Source organism: Helianthus annuus, chromosome 3, assembly GCF_002127325.2.
Source record: "Helianthus annuus cultivar XRQ/B chromosome 3, HanXRQr2.0-SUNRISE, whole genome shotgun sequence".
Classification (NCBI taxonomy): domain Eukaryota; kingdom Viridiplantae; phylum Streptophyta; class Magnoliopsida; order Asterales; family Asteraceae; genus Helianthus; species Helianthus annuus.
Genome location: NC_035435.2, coordinates 29,438,550 through 29,454,263, shown reverse-complemented (window position 1 = coordinate 29,454,263; position 15,714 = coordinate 29,438,550). Strand labels below are relative to the sequence as shown.

Below are 15,714 nucleotides of genomic sequence, written 5' to 3'. Positions count from 1 at the left end.
AGTAACGATATATTATTTCGTTACTTACTCTAAATATTTTATGCTATCTCAACAACTTGCTAACATCTATTTGCCCTTTTAACGTCTGTTTCCTTATAATCTTAACATCTGTTGACTAACCTTTTTAACTTCTGTTGACTAAGTCTTTTAACCTCGGTTGACTAGCATCTGATATTTAAGATCTGTCCACGTTGCAACATCTGCTGGACATAATGGATGACAGTTGTTACGAAACCTCTGTTGGATAGCAACAGAGGTATGTAATAGTTGATAGCCAAACAGTGGTTAGGTGGTGTGTAAATACTGTAACTATTGTTGACTAACCCTGTTTAGTAATTCTCATTTTAACTTTTGTTGACTAATCCGTTGTAACTTCTGTTGCTCAATAGTTCATATCAAATTTGCAAGTCTGCGCTAAATATTCCTTTGCTTATTCTATAGCTAATTGCTGACACATTTTGGAAACAATTCTCTGGTAAAAATTACGAGTATGGGATGGCAACTATCTATGTTGGCGAAAGGTTTTGGAATGTGATGATGAAATGATGGACTGATGGATGCGGATTTACTTATGGATGGTCAAATGTAACACCTCAAAAATTCACGTCCTATAAAGTATTGACACGTGTCATAAGCTTGAACGTGCGAAAGAATACTCTAGAGGGACTAAAGTTGACAAACATGGAAAGTATGTGAAATCAAGGGTTCAAAATGTCAACAAGGGATAAATATACTTTACAGTAACCCTACATGATGCTCATACCTTCAAAGGAATAAATCATGGATCATACGGAACTAAATGTGGAAGAAAGTGAGAGATTACAAACTACAGGGGTTAAATGTGTCAACATGTTTAAGTTATACCTCTGAGTGACCTTTTAGCAAACCCGAAGCTTTGTAACGGTAAATTATGCTCACTAGAATGCACGATAAAAATTTCATAAAGTTTCGTTATAATATGAGAAAGTTATGATCAAATTCGTATATAAGGGGTTAAAAGCGTTAACGTTGAAAGTTATGACTTTTCGGGTTAACACGAAGTGACCAAGGACTTAACAAAGTGGATATAGGTCTTGAGGCCCTTATAAGTAATTATGGAGGGCTCAAAATGCAAGAAACAAAGTGTGGTTGACCTTTCGAAGAACCAAGAGCCAAGGGTGCAAACTGAAACATTTGTGTAACCTGACCACCACCCTTAAGCGGGCCGCGTAAGCCCAGGGAGACTCTTACGCGGGCCGCCTGGCACACCCAGATGCAGAAAATCGTTTTTGTTGCCTGTTCAGCCCATGTAAGCGACATTTATGGCCTTAAACACTTCCAAGAGCTGCCTAAACTAATCCTAAGGCCTTAGGGACACTTGTTAATCATCAGGGATCATGTATAGCCTTAGTTGTCATGATCTTAAATGGATCAAGAACACTATAAATAGCCCCATTGTTGCAAGACTTGATCACTCATTCATTCCTTCATCTTCTGATCATTTCTGGAGCTCAAGACCTCCTTCTAAGTTTCCCTAATCGTGCATAGGACCTTTGTAAGTATGCTTGACCTTTCCTTTTTGAGTTTTCGCTTAGTTTTAGCTTAGAAGTCAAACCGTCGTAATTAACAGATGACTTAATGATTAATCACTATTGGTCCAGTGATTGGTCGAATGAAAGGTAGTTATAAGTTGATAATCATGTGGGCTTTAAACCCTTAAAAGGGCACCCTCTGATTCCCATTCTAACTAGGTCAAATGTCGGGTCAAAGTTGTTTATAAAAGTCAACAGAAGCTTAATTTTCTATTTAACGCATAAGTAGCAATGTAGAAGGCGTATAACCTATTTTGTCACTCATATAACTTGGTAATAAGCATAAGAACTGATCTAAGCTTGTTTGATCCGACAATTTTCTGTTTAGACCCGGTTAGGAACCGAAAGTCGCAAAACTTTGACTTTTGCTTTGACTTCAATTCTGACTCAAATTAGATAGGTTTAGAAATGCCTTAAGGCTTCCATAGGACCAGGTTACATGTTGGTATAACCCTCTGGGCTTGGTTTGTTGTTTGCCCCTTTCGTTTACACGTTTCCGTTAATGGCCTAATGTTGACCAATATGCCCTTGTGATCATGAAACGGGAATTTTGGGAAAGTGAAAGGACAATAAGCCTTATTACTGATTTATTAAGTTGTCCCTAAAATTTCACATCAGTTGGAGGTCTAGATTAGGAGTTATGCTCATTAGCGTAATTATAACGCCCTTTAGTAATTAAACGGCGCAACTAGCATAAATCCTATCTAAACCCAATTTTTTGACACCAAATCTTTTATCCACTGATGAAATATAATATTTTGAGATTTTTAAAGATTTTTATTTATTTTTAAACTGATCATAACCTAAGGCTATCGCCTTAATTCGGTAAATACCGATTATACCCTTTTTATGTATAAAATGAGTTCTACATAGTATTTTGACACCAATCCAATTGCTACTGATTTTATATAATAAATATAGTATTTTGAAATTTATAATATGATCAGAAAACTCAGATTTTCGGTATAACTCGGAAATCGCTTAAATGGCTTTTTACGCGTATTAAACGCATAGCTTGGCTTTAAAACCATTTTGTCACATAAGACTTATCATCAACTGATGTAACCTGTTAAAGTAAGTTATTTTACTGATGTATTCAGACCCGAGTTTCAGAACTACAATTAACCTCTTTTATAATCTTTAAAAATGACCAAAATACCCCTACGGGGCGTATTATGAGGTTAAACTTGTTTTGGGCATAATGGAAGGTATCCTAAGGATATCACAACATATTTAGAGCATATTGACTTAGGAAACCTGTATAGGACTCTTACAGTTACCCGTTACGCTATATACGCGTTCGGTTCGGTTTATGTAACTAGTTTGCATAAATTAGCCGAAACGGGTCAAACCTTGTCGTTTTTATCTCAAAATTCAGAATCTGTTTAGTTTACCCATATTGTAAAAGTCTCCAAACTCGTCGGGTCTAAATCACATTCTATTCCGGTCTTCGCTTAATCATGCGTTTTGAACCGTAAAACTTTCTTTAAAACTAACTGGTCTAAGTTACAACTTAAATAAGACCCGTTAGGAATCTAATAGGTTAATAAAAACCTTCGTTCCAGATTGAGAGCCCCAGTAGAAGTACTTGTGCTTGCTGATTAGAATATACGGCTGAGTATAAATTGCATTGCTAGCTCAGGTAAATACTTTTAACTTATTTTCCCTATACGGGCTTGGGATACGGTATTATAATAATACCGCTTGGTCGGGTATTGAATGTTTAGTCGTATTGTGATTAAATTATTGAGGTAACCCGCTTTAATCTGTATTGTTTGAAATAAAAGCCTTTAGGGGTTAATGACCATGTCCCGGATATCCTTGACATCATTGTATTATAAAATGGCCACGTCTTATGCACGAGGTGTAGGCATACCCTTGACAGTGCATAAGGGAAACGGTATCTCACTCTCTTGTGGGCCTATACTTGTGGCGTGTCTGTTAATCTTGACTCGGTTTCTACATCGGGCCCTGAACGTACAACGAACATGTAAATCTGTATACAAGATTATAAAGATAATTGTCCCAAGTTATAAAAGATATGTTGTGCCTTGTGCATCCAAATCAATTTTATTAAAAACTTTTCAAATGAGTCGGTTAATTGTATTTACCAGTGTAAACTGACGTATTTTCCAAAAAGGTTAAGTGACAGGTACTGAACGTAATTGACTGGAAGCTCAGGGCGTTAATAAGGAATCTTGCAAGTTCTAGATGCCTAAAGTCTGTTGAACAGTTTTCTTTTATTTGATCCGCCTGTGGATCCTTTATTTTCCGTTGTAATACTTTGACATTACTTTATATTCGGAATGTAATATATTTATCTTTTGCTTCCGCTGTGCATTTATATATTGTGTTGTTTGACCATGATGACATCGACTATGTCAAGATACTCCCCACCGGGCCCACCAGTGATACGTGGAAATTCGGGGTGTGACATCAAATTTGATTGAAGAAGTTCCCATACCAGTTGAATCTTGGTTGGTTTTCACCATGATTGCATCTAAAACATTTGAGCTTTCCGTTTTTCATTCCGAGACTGGAACTGAGGTTTCTTTCAAGAAGGTTGATGTAGTTGTTTTGGATGATTCAGTTTATGGAGATGATGGATTTGATTTATTGGCTGCGGTGTAAAATTTTGATGATATAATACATTGTTTGATAACATGACGGTGATAAGTGACTTTTATTATATTATGCTAATAACTTTTGAAATCTCAGGCTAAACACAAACAGCTTTTGGATTCCGGGGAAGTTGCTTTAGATGATGAGGATGCTGGAGCTTTGGTTGGTAATCCTAAGCAGCTTACGAGTTTTGAGGATATTTTTAATGTATATATACACATGTAATATTTTTATATTATTATGATTTAAAATATGGTTTCTTATATATGATTCTTCTTATAAATATAGTTTGCTGATGATGGGCTATTTGATTCAAAGATTATGAGTCCGATGTTAAAAATGCTGTAAATTTATAATTTTCTACGCATATATTTTATTGTATTATAAGTATAAGAAGATTTTTTTTTAAATTTTGTTGTAGCCTGAAGATCATTCTGTAAAAATAGTTGATGATGTTAACGATCGTCAACTACAGTCTAAAGATTTTCCTGTTCGTGATATTTCTGCTTCTTCAAGTGTTGATAGACCATGTAAAGTTCGAAAGGTTCGTTTAGTATCATCCACTTCAGAATTAGTCTTCCACTTCACCACACATGCTGAAGATAGACTTGTAAGCTTTTGCAGTCATTGCTTTGTTTCGTTATTTCAATAACTTCAGTTATATATCAATATTTATAAAATTCACGGTTCAATTTTCTGTTTTTTAGCAACTGCCATCCGATGTATCTTCTGCGTTGGATCTGCATACTGATAATCCTAAGCCTATCAAGATCCAGAATCTTAAATGTGAAGTCCAGGAACTGTTTACAGCATCTCAAAAAACCAATACTGGATTCAACTATGCTGTTGTTGGATGGTCTTCTTATCTGAGATCTTGCAATATTGCTTTTGGTGATGAACTTTCGTTAGAGTTTCACAAGTCTACTCAATTGCTGAAGTTAAAAAAAGTTATGCATACCGTGACAAAGATAAAGTCCTCTTAGTTTCATGTCATGATTGTTTGTGGTTGTACATTTGGTTCGTTGCTGGTACTAATTTTGCTTCTTAGACATGTTCTATATGTAGTTATGTCTATAAACAAGTTTCATTGTCAATGGGTGGGTGCTACTTTTTTTTTGTGGATAGTACAATGGAAATACTCATATGTATGTTATATATTAACTGATGATGCATGTCTATAGTTGTCTTTTACCTATAATAGATGTCTTTTAGCTATAATAGATAACACGTTTTGGTACGATATCTACACACATGTATATGTTCTATCAATTTCTGTTTACTAACTTTTGTAGTTTCTGTTGACTAAACTTTTTAACATGGCTTGACTAACATCTGATAGTTACTATCTATCCATCTGGCAAGCTCTGTTGGAGATAATGGATGACAGTTCTTATTAAAGTCTGTTGGAAAGCAACAGAAGTTTTTAAAAGTTAGTAGATAACAGTAGTTTGCTATCAACATAATGGAATTGCTGTTGAATAAATCTATTGACCATTAGTGTATATCAATTTTATAAGTCTCCACTAATTATTTTTTTACTCTCTATTGAATTCTAAATGAGATGTTGACCAAAAGTCTAACAGATGTTTACCAAAAGTCAAACAGTTGTTAACCAAAAATCAAACAGATGTTGACCAACAAATAAACATATGTTGACCAAAAGTGAAACAGATTTTGAACCACTAAGAATCATAGTTTTGCCAACAGTGGTTTGACTTTGGTCAAACAGAGTTTTTGAAAACAGTGGTTTCACTTTAAGCAATCATCAATGGAATTGGTCAACTTTATTTGCAAAAATTGGTTTTAACTTTATTTGAATTTAAATTACAAGTACCGTATATTTCTCATTCTTATTGCAAGAATTGTCTTCGATCTATAGTTAATAAAATATAGTATCTCAGATGGTTTTGAAAACAGTGGTTTCACTTTAAGCTATCCATCTGGTAAGCTCTGTTGGAGATAATAGATAACATTTTTTAGGAAAGTCTGTTGGAAAGCAACTGAAGTTTTTAACAGTTAATAGACAACAGTAGTTTGCTATCAACATAATGGAATTGCTGTTGAATAAACCTATTGACCATTAGTGTATATCTATTTTATAAGTCTGCACTAATTATTTTTTTACTCTCTGTCAATATGGGCTATGCATGGTTTTCTAAGAAACGACCCGTGTTTGCACACGGGTCTTACCGCTAGTCTACTATAATAAAAGAAACCAAGTTTTGGACACGTGTCATTCATTGAAGCCATCTATTTTTATAGATAATTAATATCAATTAAAAGATAATTATACAATTAAATTTAATATAAATTTAAACAATTCATATAGGAGATAATATATATAATATTTTAAAATAGAGTAAATTACAAAAATCGTCCTTTATTATGTCACTTATTGCAAACTGTGTCATTTGTCTTCAATAATTACAGAAAACGCACTAGATGTTTGCAAACTCTTGCAAGTTATGTCCTTTAGCCCTAACTCAGTTAATTTAAATGATTTATTTATTTTATTAAACTAAAATAGTTAAGGGTAGAACCTATTTAAAAAATGTTTAAAAGGTGTCTATTGGTTCTATACTTATATTTTCGTGTTCAATTCTCAACTCAAATACAGTAATCACTATGTTTACGTGACATTTATAAGAACAATCACAACAATCACCCCATCCATCGTATATCGAGTATATCCATTAGTTTTTTTAAGATATAAATTTTTATTAGATTCATTCAACCCGTGTAATAAACGAGGTTTTTTTTAAAGATATAACATTTTTATTTTTTACTATACAAAATTACATTTATGCAACTCGTGTAATACTCGGGGTTTTAAAAATATAACTTTTTTTATTATGTAGTATATAAAATTAGATTTATTCAATACATATAATACATAGGATTTTATAAAGATATAACTTTTTATTGTTTGGTATATAAAATTACATGTGTTCAACCCGTATAACACAGCCTCCCGCTTTAGTCTCTCTAACGGTTGAACTTAGTCTCCCTCCTCAGCTCGACGAGATTCTCAAAAATGTATTTTTTTATTATTTAATATATAAAATTAAATTTACTCAGCCCGTACAATACACAGGGTTCTTAAAGATATAATTTTTTTATTATTTAATATATAAAATTACATTTATTCAACCAATGTAATAAATGAGATTTTTAAATATATATTGGTTTATTATTTGGTATATAAAATTGCATTTATTCAACCCGTATAATAAACGAGATTTTTAAAGATATATTTTTTTTTATTATTTAGTATATAAAATTGCATTTATTCAACCCGTTTAATACACGGGGTTCTAACCTAGTAATGATATAAATAATATCTCAATTCAAATTATTATGTTAAAAGTAAAACAACTTCAACATTCCTCCTGTTCTCTCAAATCTCAACTTCAAAATCCTCCTCGTATCTTTATTTAGTTCACGTCGTCTCATCTTCTATGTATAGTATCATCGTTCAAAAATGTCATCAATTGAATGTCAAATACGTATATGACACATGTAAGTATTTATGCGTGTCACGTAACCCCGATCCTACATTGCTATATTCACCCTTTGTTATATGCATTCATATGCATTCTATGTTATCATCGGTGGTGGTCACGGGTGTAATCGAACCAAGCTAAAACCGAACCTGGCATTATTTGAGCTAAATTCTTGAAGCTCGAACTTTGCTTAGTTCGAACATATATTTCTAAACCGAGCTCACCTTAATAATTGAGATTGATTTTGCTAGTTTCAAGCTCGTTTTTGTGAAAACTTAAGCTAGCTAAAGCTCGACTTAATCATGTTTGCTGAAGTGTTTAGACTAGCCAAATCTCGGCTCGCGCTAGGCTTTGTTGTGATTAGTTGGACAAACTTTCAATTTTTTTTGTATATAAAAAGTTTTTTTTTATAAGAATCCTCTTTAACTAACTCTTCAAATAAAAATTACATTGAAATAGAAGGTAAACGAGCAACAAGCTACGCTGCTATGGTACCCGTTTTTTAATAGAAAAACCAAGTCTTTTTAAAACTGTATTCATAAATCTCGAGGTCATGACATTACTATGCATGACCCTTTAGACTCGCCTAAGTAAATCCACAGCCTCTCTGACACAATGAAACCAAAAGTATTAAAAGCAAATGCTATGAACACGTGTCGATTGTCAAAGGACGCTTTCTCATGTTTGGTCACTTTGCTCGAAGCAACTTTTAAAGTAGTCTGACCTGCCGTGAAAGCACTATCTGTAAGCCCACAAGAGGGGAAACCCATGTTAGACCACACAAGCGTGTTTTCCTCCTATCCATCTAAAAGACTAAAATATCGGTTGATCTGAGAGTAGATCTACCTTTCAACGGGTCCGTTAAAACTTCGTAACGGAAAGAAGTGGCATATAAACTATAAGAAATTAGCATACAAAAATCCTCCATAAAGCAAATAAAAAATAGAGAAAAGTGGCATACAAACCATATGAAATTTACGATAACGATACGAAATTACTTGAATAACGAGGTTGTGAAACAAAGTTAACATTCCGGAAATATAGCTATATATTAACCATATGTACAAAGCCAATACCAAAGATTTCACAAAATCTTAAAATTCACAAAGTTGTTACATGTGCAACCCCAATATAACTCACTGAATAAACAACTTATGTAGTTTTTAAATTGATTCTACTCTGTGGAACCATAAGCAAACCTCTCTCCTTATATATATATATATATATATTTTTCGAAAGGTGTAAATTATTTGTGAATGTCGAGAGGTCTAGTATGTGTTGTCTTAACCGGGTCCGCGCAAGAGAGTCCACTCGCATAATAGATCTCCAATTTAAACCCCTCAAATCACCAATACTCAAACTTGAGACCTGGATAGAAAAACTCACCCAGACCCACCATAGATGAAACTTAAATACCTATGGTTACCACCAGATCACTAGTGATGGTTATCTCTCTCCTTATATAATCTCTTTTGGACAGATTAGAAACAAAATGATGTTGATGAATGTTTTGTGGCATCTATTAGATGATGATGATAATAATAACAATAATAATAATAATAAATTATTATTATTATTATGATTATTACAATAATTATTTTTTCAATATAACTAATGTTATAATAATGGTAATAAAAATAATGCAAGATGGAGTATGGGTATTGGCATAGATCGAGTCCAACTCAGAGACAGGGACAACATATAAGAACTCAAATCAATACAACTATGGCCATGAAAGTTGTTGTACTATGCACGTGTGCGTCATTAAAATCGAGCACACATTCAACCATTCAAAAACATGGTGTTGGATGTTTGATTAGTCGATTCTTATCATCAACATTTGTGTCATTAAAGTAGAGGACGGAGACTGTCACAACAAGGGGCGTGTCATAAAAATCTACTCGTTATTTATAAACCGTCGAAACTGATCAAAATGTTTAAAACAAAGTAAATCGAGTTATATTGTTTGGTTTATGGTTTACAACTTAAAAACTGGATTTTATTGTCCGGCAATAGTATATATGAATCATATTCATAAACCTGTTTTATGATTCATAAAAAATTAATATAAACCAACAATTTATTTTTTTTATAACCGAATTGTTTTCGCCAACCCGACTAAGGGGCTGTTTGGCAACTTCTGGGTGGTTAAGTGATGAACCAATAAGATGTCTGAAACATTAACTGCTGAACCAGTAAGAGGTCCGAATCATTAAGAGTCGGTATAATGCTTAACCGTTCAGAGGCAAATGTCTGACCAATTCAGATTAGAGGTCGTAACCATTAATGCTTAATCATTCAGAGGCAAATGTCTGAACCATTCAGACATCTGCTCGCAAAACAAACAGTCTGAGCCATTAAGTGCTGAACTAGTAAGCGGTTTGAACCATTAAAAGCTAAACAAATAGCCCCTAATCCAACCAACTCAAATGGTTTCCTTATCCATTTTCCAAAATTATAGTTAATGGTTTTATTTAAAAAAAAAAATGTGAATACCATCAAATATATAAGGAGAAAGGTTTGCTTATGGTTCCATAGAGTAAACAACCCTACTCTTGACTATACTTTTAATTATTATTTTAATTCTTAATTATATGGTAACTGCTTTATATCAAATATATCAAAACAAACACGAACCACTACTCTATGTTGTTATAACCCTTTTGAATTGAACCGCCAGCAATCAAGATTCTTTTGTTAAGACAAAAGCACATGATAACATGAATTTGAAATCTAAAGAGTTCATAAAAATATCAAAATCAGAAAGTTTTGTCAAATCGAACAGTATGGTACAACTAATTGGCTACCAAAACCAGAAACAATATAAAACACGAAATACCTTCTTGATCGCGATGTCAAATAATCTAAGCAGATTTTACAAAAATATCATCATCATACTCGGTAAATCACACCAATAGCAAAGCAAAGCAAAGGTAGGGTCTGAGAAAAGTAAGATGTAGACAGCCTTACCTCTACCTCGTAGGAATAGAAAGGTTGCTTCCAGAGAGACCCCCCGACTCCATTAGTTGTTTTGCATCAAGTCTTGGACATAAGGCACATAACACTCAGCAATAGGGACAAAGACCGATTAGTGCATGTACCCTTTTGTCTTTCAGCTATCAACGCCACCACATAAGGCCTGATTAACCGTTCTCAGCTTTTAACGTTATTTTCACAAAATTAGTAAAATAACGTTAAAATTAGTGCACTTTCACTTTTTCCCCCCGATGGCCCACACACTTTTACAAAAACCCAAAAAAATGATAAAGACGCGTAAATTTTATAACATACCCACGGAGATACGTAATCATCCGCTTTACATGTTGCTCATACACACAACGTTATGATGGTATCTACGCTTAATCCTTTGTGTCGAATTATTATGATAAATTTGTATAAATTTTGAATTACAATATGATGATTTTTTTTTATAAATTTTGAATTACAATGAGTTTTATAAATCAAAGTGTACTATATGAGTTCATCATCAAATTCCAAAAATAAATATTGGATGGTTGTGGTAGTAACATGGGCATTGGGGTATGTCAAAGTGCTAGGTTGTCCTAGCTATTAGGACCAATCAAGCCAGCAAGTCAAACAATAAGAATGGGACCTCAAAAGTGTCGTTATTATATGAATTGTTGCACGGCCGAACGGGATTTTGGCAGCCTCAACCAAGGACCCTACTCAACCTAAAGATTGGCATTCGTCGTTTCTTTCTTTATTATTCATTTCCTTATAATTTCAACACTTTTTCTTTTATGATATGCTTTTATTTTAACTTTGTTTTTTGTGATTTTTTTAAGGTGGTAACTATTGGAGTATTATTGGTGGTGATAACAAGGATGCCCACCTACTAAGAAGTGTGGGTTCAAGATCTAGAGTATAGGCCGTTGTCTATGGCTTTATAGCCTAATGACATCTTGATAGTGGGATAAGACTTAGGGACCAATAGGTCTTGGGTTTGATTCTACAAAGGGATTTTTCCAATATTTATTTGGTTTTCTCCTGAATCGGTGTATAGGCATTATGCCTAGTGGAGATGGATATGATCGGGTGGTTCCACTGATGGCACGTTGATACTCCAGTGGTCCGCCAGTGATCCAAATTTGCAGTTTAAAAAAAGGTTGTTAGGTATGTGTATGTGCGAGAGGGTCTTTGGCCTGATGGTACTCATATGTGTAAAATGTTGCCCCTCTCAAAGTGGTCGAGCGTTCTATTAGCATAAAGGAAACCTAATCTCCTGACAAAATAATGGAGGAGATATATATACGCTAATACGTTCAAGCTCAACAATGGACAATAGTAGTTTAGAATGTTGTTAAAACAAAAAGGGGTGTGTATGTGACAACTTAGGATGATCACACATCGTTCGTCTACAGAAGATATTTATTTCAAAAGAAATGTTCAATCTCAAAATACCAACTATGCAATTTGAATGCACTATGGATGAGAGGAAAACCTCTTGTTTAAGCGAGTATGCTTTGGTGGAAAGTATTTAGATGAGCGTCCTCTGGAAAGTCTACACTTGAATAACCTTTACGAGTTCTTGGTGGGTAAACTAAACAATATTGGTTAGTATACCTTTAGAAAAACTATTAGACTTAAGAGACCAATAATATGTGTATATGTCAATATTGCACATTCACGAGTAGGGCTGTAAACGAACCGAATATTCAGTGAACAGTGCGTAAATCGTTCGGCAGGAAGTTCGTTTACGTTCATTTTAATAAATGAACCGTGTGTTCGATTAGTTAATTGAACAAACATGAACAAGGTCTTGTTCGTTTAGTTGTGTCCGTGAACGTTCGGTGATGTGCTCGTGAATATTTGTTCATGTTCGTTTATTTATTTTGTTCATTAAAGATTTTTGTACATTAATTAATTTTATCCAAACTTTTCATATTCTTTATTTTTTATTCATTTTATTACCCTAACAAATAGAATAGGAAACTCCATTCTCACTTTGTTTATGCAGCTATACACCGTTCCCCTCTTTCTCTTATTATTCACATCGATAAATACTATCAACCTTTGTTCCACGATTAGGGCTTCAAGTTCCAACACTTCACTTCTCCCTCCGCCATCCACCTTTAGCCTCTGCCGATTTAATTTGTGTTAGTTTGTGTTCGTGAAAACATTCATTTCCTTAACGAACGAATACGAGCATGATGTTTTGTTTGGAAAGTGTTTATGAACCGTTCACGAACGCATTATTTCATTGATGAACGGACACAAACAAGGTCTTATTCGTGTTTGTTCGATTCGTTTACAGTCCTATTCACGGTTATATTTACCTAAGTTGTTGGAGCATGATCAATCCATTAATTGTGAATGTGGTTAGGTTTGATTACATTTTAATTGTTTGAATATTAATATGAGTGAGGAATAAATATAATCAATTTATTTGTGTTTGTAGATTATTATATAACCTATAACAATTTACGAGCTCTTGATATATTGTCACACCCTGGCTTTTGCGGAAGCGTGGATTTATTTGGTGTGACTTCTTAATATCATAGCAACAATCACAACAATGCTATATGATAAAAGTACGTGATGTTCATCCATTAAAATAGTTTAGAAAATGCATAACATATTGTCTTAAAAACATTAACCACAAAATACATTACAAACCATGACTTGTTTCAAAATGAGTTCATAAGACTCAACGAAAGACTACCAACAATACGAGGATAAGAGACATGCAACTTGTCCCGGAAGGAGTTACACTTCCCAAACCCCACAACCCTGGATGACATCCTTATTTAGTACGCAGCTTGACTAACATGCAACACTTGCCAGATCCAATTAATTCCCTGAAATACATGTAGTTTGAAAAGTCAACAAAAAAGTTGAGCGAGTTCATGTATAAGTCTGTGTGTATAAAGCGTTTAGTATGTCTGTATGTAAAATAGTCCCTGGTATGTAGCAATAAGGAAAAACTGATCACCATTGGGTTGCAAAGCCAATAGTATGTGTGAAATGATGCAGGAAGACTCAAACCTAGCAAATTTGTTTCCGATATGAAGACATAGTCACCACTATGGGCCGCCCCGGCCTCATGGGTGTGGGCTCGCTACACCCAAATAGATCTATCACTCATGCCCCGTGGTCCTACAATGAGGATTAATGGCCTTAAGTGTCATGCCCACCACTCACTTGATCGCGTAGTAAAAACCCTTCTTAAGCTAACCATACCATGTATAAATGTCTGTAATAAATTGTAACATGTATTCCACCCCCGAAGTATAAAACTAATAATAGTTAAGAGTAAAAGGGGGACATGAACTCACTGTAATGCGTCTTGAATCGTATCTCAAACTCTGTCCGCTACACGACAAAGTACAACGTACTAATGTCTATTAGACGAACGGGCCGTGCCTTGGCTTAGAGTTTAATGTTTTGAGTTATGTTTCTTACATTATTTCGAGTGATAATTATTTGTCTAAATAATTAATATTTCAACTTAATCATAGGCCGCGTTGGGATATTTGTTCGTTCAATATTCTAGTATCAATACTTCCAAGATATCTTATATACGCGTTTCCTTCCCAAGGATGGGATGTCGGAAATATTTTTAAGTTCCTTTTTGAGAATATATACTTAACCATTTTTATGTATAAAACCAACCTCCGATACTTTGTATTTTGTGATAAAAATTATGGCGAGTTTTATCTTTGAAAACATAATCTAAGATATACTAGTAAACACTCGTCTCGAAAATATTTACTAAGTGTTAGGATTTTCGGAAAATTTCGCCATAGTCTCCTTTGTAAATGGAGGTGTCCATGCTAAATAGCATATCATTTTCTTTTACATATATCCCGTGGATTGTTCTCACATAACCAACCCGACAATTAGACATGCAATATGCTACTTATGTCATTTCAGCTTTATTAATCAGAACTGGACTGTTTTCGAGCAATTTAATAAAATAGTTAACCTTCTCCAAAAATTCCCAAATTTTTACAGAATGTTATATTTGATCCAAATTTTATTGTGTAAAAATATCGGGGTCCAGTTCATTACCAATATTTTAAAGAAATTCATTTACCGGACTGCAATCAGATTTGTCACTTTCTGATTGCAGTCTACGGAATAATTCACTAAAAATTAATCGTAAGTCCGATTGACGAAATTCCAGTTGGAGGATCACCGCGACAACAGTGACCATCTACAGTAAAAATTCCACGAGCTAATTCTACCCAGTTTTTAAGTTATGACTCTGAATACAACACACTTTTTCTGCAGTAAAAACACAGCTTGAGCTGCTGTCCAAAAACAGTCCTTTAAAAATAGTAAACGACCTCGAAAAATTACGATTCTAGTGCCATTTGATCCGTTTTTTGAAAATGCATATTTTAGGCTTCAGAAAATCAGTTTTTCGATTTTTAATGATCCAGTTACAGCCTGTTGAAGTTGGCTGAAAATACAAATCAACATGCTTTTTAGAGTGTAAATGTTACTAAAACGCGTCAACAATTGTTCTAACAACGGGTTTATCGAGAAATCAATGATCAAACAACATGCATGCTTATACTAACATAATCCAACCAGATTTTATCAGTTCATGTTTAGGTTCCTTGTTCATTTTCTCTTTGTGTTCTTGTGTTAAACTTCAAACAACAATCCTTCGAACAATCAACGTAGAAGTGACCAAAAGTTAAATCGAAGACTTACAACTAGCACAAGGGCTAGGGATGAACTTGTGAACAAGAAATGATGATGAAAATGGCGTGAGAATGCAAGGGGTGATGTTTCTTCAAGACTCCAAGCTCCAAGCTTCAGAAGGTTCCTTCTATCACTTGTTTTGGACTTGAAAATGGATCAAATGGGTGGATGTTGAAGTGGTGAGGGTGGTGGCGGATGTGGGCAGCCGAGAGGGAAGAGAGAGAGTGAGTTTGAGGGAGGTGAAATGAACTTGTGTGGGTTGTGATGATATAAGGTTTCTTGGAAATCACATGGCCACCCTACTTAATCCTAATGAAATGATTACATAGATTCTTGGCCAACCA

General features: G+C 34.2%; 1 long non-coding RNA gene across 1 annotated transcript; it reads right to left on the bottom strand.

The window, feature by feature from the left end:
- Positions 1–13,240: 13,240 nt before the first annotated feature.
- LOC110927653 lies at positions 13,241–15,714 on the bottom strand. Its single transcript, XR_002585795.2, has 2 exons — positions 15,380–15,714; positions 13,241–13,515 (listed from the first exon to the last, which is right to left on the bottom strand). It is a non-coding gene; the product is annotated as an uncharacterized LOC110927653 (long non-coding RNA).